Raw genomic sequence first — 10000 nt, 5'->3', positions numbered from 1 at the left:
TGTCGCACGTTTCTGCGAATGCCGACTATGTGCTAAGAGTGGTCTTTCGCGCGTGTGAGACCTTGAAAAGTAAACTGGAGAATGATCATGATATTGCTTGCATCCTTAAAGTCATCGCATAAAGAAGCAAAAATGGGAAAGATCTTGTTTATAAATCGTCCTCTTGCAACTGGCGATTTCTTAGTCTGAAGGGTACCAAGAAGAGATTAAAGAACTTCTCCGATTGTCAAATACGCGACCCCAGAAAAGACTTGCAGCGACTGAGCAGATACTAGGTAAGGTTCAAGTAACGCTTTCTTCAGAATTGTCAAACCAGTTGAAACAAATTACCAGAAAATTCTCGTCCTAGTTTCAAAAGGATTTGGGCCGGCATACGTTTTGAGTAAGCATAGAGACAGACAGGAAATGTAATGATTTTAAATGAGACTTAGGATCATGATGTCAAAGAGAGATAAGGGTTTGGAAAAGGAAAGGAAAGAAACTTTATTTCAGTGTCTAGTCGTTCTAACGCTGGAGCACTAATTGGGGACACTGTAAACTGAAATTAGCAAATTAACGCAAATCAAACTAAATATCAAAGACCAAACCTGTAGTGATAAGAGTGTACAGTACCTAAAATGATACAATGATACAATGATTTGCTATTAGTCTCTCCCCCACGGGGCTTTTCAGGACTAATTTTACAATACTTTTGTGGGGGACTTTAGCCAGACTGCTTGTTACGCAGTTTACAATTAATTTTTATGGAAGTGAAAGATGCCCCCGTCCAGCTTAGGTTAGACCACAACACCGGGGACTACGTCCCCTACTCTTATTCTTATTCTCCTCAGTTATTTTAAGACCCTGAGTGCTGGTCCGGCCGGAGTCGAACTCACGACCTCCCGCATGACAGCCCGATGCTCAACCAACTGAGCCACCGGTGCGCGGTAGCGATGGTATCTTACACACTGGCAAAATGTAAAATTGCATTATGTACAACGTTGTTATCCTGTTTTTAATCTCTCCATTGCAGAGAAGTGAAATACTGGTAACAGGTGGTCCGCAATCTCTTTTTGGATTGCAATAGCATTGTACGCTAGGAGCCCAGCTGCTTATGATCAAGAGTCACTTAAAAGCTATTGAATTTACTATCTATTTCGTATCTCAAGTAGTTTACCACTACAAATAAACAGTCCAGTACGTGGAATGAATCTGTCTCGTCCTCATAATGCTCACGTGACTTATAATAACTACAAGCAAGTACGGAAAGATCAAGGCTTCCCTGAGCCTGATTAAAGGGTTCCCTGAATTTAGATTCTCCAGTAGAGTGCAGAGAAAATGGCTAATGTCGTTTCACTAGAGGCAACAGATAAACCGATTGTAGTTCTACATACATTATGTGTTTCCTGAATAGAGGTGTGCCAAAGAGGCTTTGGGCTTTGCTCTACTGGCCAAAGATTACAAATATTTGGCGAAGACATCAGCGCATATTTTTCCCCCATTATCGGACTCGTACAGATTTTGTAAGTCATGCAAGTGCCACAGGCGTAGCTCTTGACAAGAAGACAGATAAAGTGGATTTAAAAAAACCGCTGAAGACAATCTCACTGGAATTAGCACCATATCCGGGTATGGAGTACTCTGAACTTTCCCCCTCGGGTAGGAGAATGGTGTTTGATGCACTTGTTATGACGCATATTTCGTGCCACTCCAGTCTGCATCCCCATTTGCTCCATGCATCTTTAAGATAAATGTTACAGTTTACCAATCCACTGAGGTGAACCAGTTTAACAGCGTCAACAGAGCCACTGAATTCAACTAGAAAGCCGCCAAAGTCGTTAAATCTTGCGCAAAAACACACCGGAGCTGCATTTAACTTTCGCTAAGGACGATCTAAAGTAAAACGGGCAAAGAAAAACATTTGAGCTGGTTTCAATGAATTGCATAATGGTCAAAGCAAATAAACACAATCGATTTTTAGGACGATTAAATCGTAACTTGCAAGTAACAAAGTCGCTTTCAGCGAGTAAACTGTAATTTGCATGCTAGCATTACGAGAGTAAGGCTATTTCGTAAAAAAAGATTGTATTGCAAGCCGGGCATTTAGATCTGCATAATCTTAGTTGAACGTAATAAAACAATAGCCGGAATTTAAATAGAAAACAAGAGAAGTTCAAAGAGTTAATAAGACGAAATGTTCCCAGTAAGATCGTAACAAAATACTACCACCAGGTGCAACGAGCAAATGTGAGAATGAAATACACAGTAAATGAAATGGTGACAATAGAACCCACTGGAAACTCGGAAAAATCCGAGCCCCAGATGGGATTCGAACCCACGACCCTCCGTGATCTAGTCGGATGCTCTAACCACTGAGCTACTGGAGACTCAATGGTGAGCAAGGTCGAAATGTGGGTTTTGACTCGAGCTGCATCACGCAGCTACAAAGTCAAATAACAGCAGCATAGCTCATAACTGCATCACGCAGTCACATTAAAGCATATCTACGATGCGGCCAACCAACCACCCAAGTGAGCAAATGTGAGAATGAAATACACAGTAAATGAAATGGTGACAATAGAACCCACTGGAAACTCGGAAAAATCCGAGCCCCAGATGGGATTCGAACCCACGACCCTCCGTGATCTAGTCGGATGCTCTAACCACTGAGCTACTGGAGACTCAATGGTGAGCAAGGTCGAAATGTGGGTTTTGACTCGAGCTGCATCACGCAGCTACAAAGTCAAATAACAGCAGCATAGCTCATAACTGCATCACGCAGTCACATTAAAGCATATCTACGATGCGGCCAACCAACCACCCAAGTGAGCAAATGTGAGAATGAAATACACAGTAAATGAAATGGTGACAATAGAACCCACTGGAAACTCGGAAAAATCCGAGCCCCAGATATGCTTTAATGTGACTGCGTGATGCAGTTATGAGCTATGCTGCTGTTATTTGACTTTGTAGCTGCGTGATGCAGCTCGAGTCAAAACCCACATTTCGACCTTGCTCACCATTGAGTCTCCAGTAGCTCAGTGGTTAGAGCATCCGACTAGATCACGGAGGGTCGTGGGTTCGAATCCCATCTGGGGCTCGGATTTTTCCGAGTTTCCAGTGGGTTCTATTGTCACCATTTCAGGTGCAACGAATGAGTTAAAACCTCTTTTAAAACGAAAATGGAAAGTTTCGATCTTTAAACCTTTACGTCATCTTTCCCGATCCTATTTTATCTCCTTCGAGTTATGGAATATAGAAGAAGTCACTATACTACCGTTCGATTTGTAGGAAGAGTCTTGAAAAGAAGATTGAAAATGAGCGATAATGCTTGTACGCGCACGATGTCTTTGGTTGTGGGTTAGCGCGAATTTTAGAATTGGCCATTTTACGGTTGTTTGCTTAGTGAACTAGCCTATGAATGGCTTCAAGGCTGTCGGTGACCTTGTCTTGATACAGACCTCACTACTTTTATCATGTAAATTGTGTTGATGTAATGCTAAGTAGTCTTAATTAACATGAGAAAAGCACAAAGGTTTGTTATTTAACGTCGGAAGTTCCTTTACTCTCTAGAGAGTATTCTCCCAGGAAGCGGATGGTGCGCTCATTTTACCCCCCTCTTCCTATCAGTGCTCGGTTTTAATGGTATTTTAAGCTGCTTAGGCTACACTGAAAGGAAAGATCGAAGTCGAATCAAGGATGTGAGATCCGTGGATCGAGCTCGGGACCTGTTGCACCAAGGCCGCGCACTAACCGACTGTGACACCCTTGCTTCTTGGTCACCGGAAGCCTCTGTTCCATTCTTAGGCCAGGTAACTTAGCTGTAAAATAGTCTATTGTTCTCATTTCACAGCGAGAACTATTATGAGCTTGGAAAAAAATGGAAGGGGGGATAAGCCATTGCGTTTGTGCATAGGAAAAGAGGTGGGTCAAGAAAAATCATGCTATAGAGTATTTTCACTCACGTGATCAGTAACCTTGTCTTTTTTTTCCACCAAAGCAAAAGAAAACGTTTGCATGATAATAGAGTTCAATTCCCGGAGGATTAGTTCAGGTACACCAACATGGCCGCCGTGACGTCACGTCAAAACACTGTATACATGTGTGATGCCAATATTTTCGAAACATCAATGTAGTCATCATATTTTTAATAGTCTTTGGAAGAGGATATCATCTAATGGTTGCTCGCAGTGGCTTCTCTTTCGGGATGAGTAGGAGAAACTAACTACTCGCAGGTAAAAGCAACCCAGTCTTCCAAAATTTTCCGAGGGAGCTTGCACCTGCACCCACCTAGAATCTAAGGCTTTGTCAATGAGGGCCGTCAGCACTCACTTGCACCTCCCCAGCGCAAAAAACTGTCCAATAGACCCTGGAGTTGCAAGGGACATGAGGGGGTGGAGGGGGTGGGCCACTAAATTTTTTGCTTGGAAGGGCTACTTTAAGACCAGTCCCTGATAAGCTAATTCATTTCAGTTGGGCTCAAGACAAGAATAACGAGAATGACGTGTAAAAAGGAATGCCCATAATATTTCAGATTCTAAACAGAAAAATCAACTTACCAGAATCAGGGTTATTCCCATAAACGGATGTTGGTTTCTCCACAAAATACTTGGGACGAAAATACTTGGTGTCGTTATTAAACTCGCAAGTCTTATCAGCAAGATTGTAGTTGAGGCTTTGACAAGCTGGTTGCATGTTACAAGCGATGTCACAAGATGCCAAACGATCAGCAATGAATGAGTAATACGAGTGATCAACAAGAGCGAAACGGTATTCCGTTAGAGGTTGATAAGTACATGATTTAGCAGCTGATGCAAGGCCATAAAATGAAACGAAAGGGAAAAGGAAAGAAAAAGCTGCCACATATCCTAATCTACGATGTCTCTTCCAGAAGCCGCGCATAGCTGTAATTTCTTGCGAACTATGTAGCCAACTATTGACTTGATCCACTTTATATACTAGAGCACCTTTTATACTCTGCTATGCTAACTACCTACAGACTTCTCTTATCAATAATACTGCTCCATAAAGTATTGCAATACTAATTAATAATTCAGGATGGGAAAACAAAAGGAATATTTTATTTATCAATATACCTGATACAGATTCCTCTTCATTTACAAAAACGTTTCTTTCGATTTTCTCTGTTAAAATGTCTTCAATCACCAAAAATACCTAGTGTGCATGAACACTAAAATGCTGTATGATAATATTATACATTACATATTATATATATTACATACTATATATATTACATAATATATATAAATATAATTAATCTAAATATCTCAGATGAATAGCTAGAAGAAAAATTATAGGACTCGTATTACCCTCTCAATCTTTAAAAATACCATGAATAATAAATGTATTCATTTACCCTGACAAAACAAAGAGAATTTAAAGTGAATGATGGAAAAGACAAAACGGAATGAGAATGACTGCCATGTACCTCATCAGAAAATACGATTCTGAAAGTGGGATACTTGGACAACTTTCGATAACGAGATTGTGACCACATTGAAAGCAATCAGCTATAGTTCACGTTATTTTTTTTTTTTGCAAGGAGAGGGAAGTAATTCAACTCATGAAGAAATCGAAAAACCATCATTGATCTATGAGATATTAACAACCCCAAATAGATTCATACTCGGGAAAATGGAACTTCATAATTAATTGACACGTTTGCAGTAGTGATGAATTCTAACCTAACATGAACGAAACTCTCACGCATCTACATCTACATCTACATGTTCCAGCACTCGGCAAAGTCCATTTTTTTGCTTATGGCTGTTTCTGCTTAGGTGGCCTCATACACTGTAAGCCTTTTTAGAAAAATCACTGCCAAGGCGGTCACATCTGCTGGAGAGAACAGGACAGCCACAACACCGGGGACTACATTCCCTTCTCTTATTGAATAGTGCGTGGGTTCATTAACGTCCCACAGGGAACTTATAAACATAGAAGGTATTTGTGAGGGCGAACCCGCGACCTCCCGCATGACAGCCCGATGCGCCACCAAGCCACCGGTGCACGGTATATTATTGCAAAAATTTAAAAAAATTCATTTCAGTTGTACAGTTGATCTGCTTGCCAAAAGCAAGTAAAGCTGAATAAATTTAGTTGTAATTAGGTGACCAAAAGGCATGATTGAATACGTGTTGAAGACGCACTCTCTTTATAAATAAAAGACGCGAATAATTATTAAAGAGGGAAAAACAGAAACCACAGGCTATGATTGCAATGGTAGTTGTTTATTAAGGGGCTATAAAAGCACTTAAAGATCTATAATTTTCGAAATATTGTAAATTTCCTCAAACGCATACTACAAGTTGTAGATAATGCCGTTTTTTGGCAAAATGTATTGTTATATTTGGAAAACGGTCCACTCAGTCCGAGTTTTTAGACGTTTTCTATTGTGGTCACGTGACATACCAAATATGGGCGTGGCTCGAAACATTTAAAGGAAATGTGAATCGAACAAACATGGTAAACTTTGATGCCCACTGGACTTCAGGAGCCAAAAAAAAAAAGGTTTTGAGATTTCCTTAGCAACAGACTTGTAGTTAAGTTTCTCCCCCCTTAATCTCAGGTGATTTTAATTAGCAAATCGTGGCCCAGAATGTGCTCGCGCGTACATTTGAACTTCGCTGTCGTAATTTTCCAGATTTTCATCTTTGTTGTATTTCCTTGCCGTGTTTGAGATTTTAGGCCAACCTTGCTGCTGTTTTTGGTGTTTTGAGTCTAGTTTCTTCACCGTTTTCGGTAATTATGAATCCCCTTTTATTGTATGTTCAGGATTACGAGGTTAGTTCATTAAATACTCGTAAATTTGGAGTCTGAGCCTACAGCTCGCTGAATACAATTCCCAACAGAGGAAATGCGGGAAAATCTTTCTTGAAGCCATTTTTATTCCCGTTCGAAGCTTCTGCACAAAATTTTTCGTCATCATTTTACGTGATATCATTGTCTTAGAAAATTTCCTTTTGTCTTTCAGTCAATCATAATCCAGAATTACGATGTGTAATTTGCACTGGTGTTACAGTTTTTGCACTGGTGTTACACTTTTTGCACTCGTGTTACACTTGGACTGCACTGCTCTCAGCCAATCAGAATCGAGTAATTTTTTCATGTATATTATTAATTATGTAAACATACTTATGACGCACGTTTTTGACGATTTTCAGAAGATTTCCGACCACTTTCCAAAGATTTCCGAAGATTTTCCAAAATTGTTCCGAAGGCCAGACGAACGATTCCGAATATTCTCCGAACATTTTCCGAAGATTGCCGAAGATTGCCGAAGATAAAAGAAGATTTCCGAGGAAGCTCCGATGAGTACTTTCTATGAGAATATGTAGCTAAAGCAATGGTGATCATGTTATCTTCATGTGTGAATATATCATGTATCATTTCATAACGAGCTTAAAATCCCAAATGACGGGAGAATGCTCACAATCTATATGTATACTAGATTGTGCATCATAAACACATTTGAGAACAAAGCCTATCCATATAATCGAGCTTTTTTTACCTTTGAACGGCCACATTACATACCTCAAGCCGTCTTCTCTCTTGCTCTCGGGAAGCTTCCACTGCCTTCTCTTTGGCGGCTTTCTCATCAAAGTTTTTTAGTTGCCTTAGCAGCTCAAGATGTTGCTTTGTTTCCTTCGCTAGTTCCTGCAACAGTTTTTTTAATAAATGTGCGTTGTTAAGGTTACCGTATACCTTCAGATCGAAAATGTTCTTCAAATTTCGATTTTTCGGTTAAAGTAATGATCCAAATGAAATCTCTAATGTAAAAAAGAAATTATTGAAAAAGATTAAATATTGGCGGAGAAATGGCAGTTTTACGTTTTGGCCGAAAGTAAAAATTACCCGTCTGATTGACATATTTAGCCCTGTTTTCTCGAATCAATTTTTTCACGTAAAGCGGACACTTTAAAGAGCTAAAACTCAAAGGGAATTTGTCCGATTGCTCCCAAATTTTGACAGTGACTAGATTAACATAGAAACAACAAAAACGTGTCTGCGAATTTCTTATTTCGAAATATTTTTTCTCTGAGAGCGATTTTTGTACAAACACTTCAGATTTTTTTATTACTATTTCGAAAACGTTCCATAACTTTTCACTGAAACTGAGTATAGCAAAACGCAGACACTAAGGAACAAATTAAATTAGCGAAAGACAAAATTCGCTTTGACTTGTACCTTTGGAAAGGTGATTCGGGCACCCGCATTTAGAGGTCGTGAAAAATTCGACAATTCATTTTATTTCAAAATTGTTGGTATCGTTGGATAGCCAGCTCTATAAGCCTTAATTTGATATAGGGGTTTAGGTATCTACAGTCGAAACCGGACGCGCTACATCGCTTGGACGCGAGAGACCCCTGAAGGTATACGGTAACCTTAAAGGGATACTCCTTTGTCACGGAGACACAACTTTCAGTTGCAAAGAAGAGGACACAGAATGAAGGGCCTGAAAGATCTCTTTCAATTCTGCAACGATGTCACGATTGCCTATACGACACAGAGTCTGCATGGGGGTGCTGGAATCTCAGATATCAGCTTCGCAGTTAGGCGATTTTCGGCCATCAGAAAACCTACCTCAGCTCATTTCTTATCTGCCTGTAAATATTGCCGATCTTTGGTCTCGATGAAAACAAATGAACACGTCATTTCTCAGTTAACGGATAGTAGTTCGACCGATTTTTAGCTAATGGTCAAACCTTATCGAAATCCCTATAATTCGCGTTCACTCACTCCACCTACTACCCGACCCCCCATTACCGTGTACCTAGTGTGCCTGAAAAAAAGAACAATGAAAAAGACAAAAACAGCAACCAAACCCGTTTAAAATAAATATTATAGAAAACTTAGAAAATAGTAAGGATTTCTCACGGGATGGAAGTCAAAGAATGCTGCAGCAATAGTATCTTTGCCACCAACTGCCCGTGCATCATAGTCCTCTTTAATGAGATGGTATACTCCAATAATGTCGTCAAAAGATAATTTGGATCCGTCTCTCCCCTGCAACTGCTGAAGGACTGGATCCAGGTGTTTCCTTCTAAGTTGCAAAAGAAGATCTTCGCAGCACTGTTTTGTTAACTTGGCATTTTCAGTCTGCCACTGCTTCAAATGTTTGTTTAATCCGGCCTACATGAACCAAGCATCAATACATAGAAAACATTAGAGCAAATTAAAACAAATTAAGTCACGATAGTAAGAGATTCAATACAGCGCTACTGAACCACTTTCACCAACAAATATAGCAGAAGAACTGGGTTAACACCATCATGCTTGTTACAGGTAACTAAGTTTCTAAAGCGAGATAATATCTCCTTTAGTTCTCTCATATGCCTTTCAACGGTGTTGGTAGAACTTCCAGTCGTTTCTGCCATAAACAGGGCTTCACTCTCTTCCAGTGCAGTGTTATGACACTTACGTAACTCATCATTGTCACAAGGTAGTTTTCCAGACAACAGTGACTTCATTAACTCGCCATACTTTTCTTGAGAAATTTGCTTGGCGTCTAAACATTTAGTTTGTACAAAGGTGTCCCAGGCCCTCTGTACATTTGGAATGGTACCAGGAGTGTTGATGGCATCAACGTACAAGGTAACCAAAGCAGCGAGACCTAAAATGCACCAAAAGTTTATAAAACTGAGGAGTCTCTGAGCGTACTAACTTCGTTATCCATTACAACCGGGTTTGTGGATAATTTGCTGTACAAAATTAGCAGACGACAAACAAACGAAACAAACCAATAGTCAAGCAAATAAGGAAAAAAATACCCAAAGTTTTGGCCTGCTCCATAAACTTGCAAAAAAAAATTAAATAATAATACTATTAATACTAATAATAATAAAAATAAGAATAATTATAGTAATTATAGTAATAATAATAGAAAACTGGAGAGAATCGTTAAATAATAATAATAATAATAATAATAATAATAATAATAATAATAATAATAACAATAATAATAATAATAACTCGACCAGCATGTCGCCAATATAACGTT

General features: G+C 39.4%; 1 pseudogene; it reads right to left on the bottom strand.

Moving 5' to 3' along the window:
- Nucleotides 1–5348: 5348 nt before the first annotated feature.
- LOC138010132 (guanylate-binding protein 6-like) overlaps nt 5349–10000 on the bottom strand; it is a 20979-nt pseudogene continuing 16327 nt past the window's right edge.

The sequence above is a fragment of the Montipora foliosa genome, chromosome 7 (assembly GCF_036669935.1).
Source record: "Montipora foliosa isolate CH-2021 chromosome 7, ASM3666993v2, whole genome shotgun sequence".
NCBI lineage: Eukaryota > Metazoa > Cnidaria > Anthozoa > Scleractinia > Acroporidae > Montipora > Montipora foliosa.
Note: the sequence above shows the minus strand (reverse complement) of the source record. Positions and strands in the feature narration are given on the sequence as shown.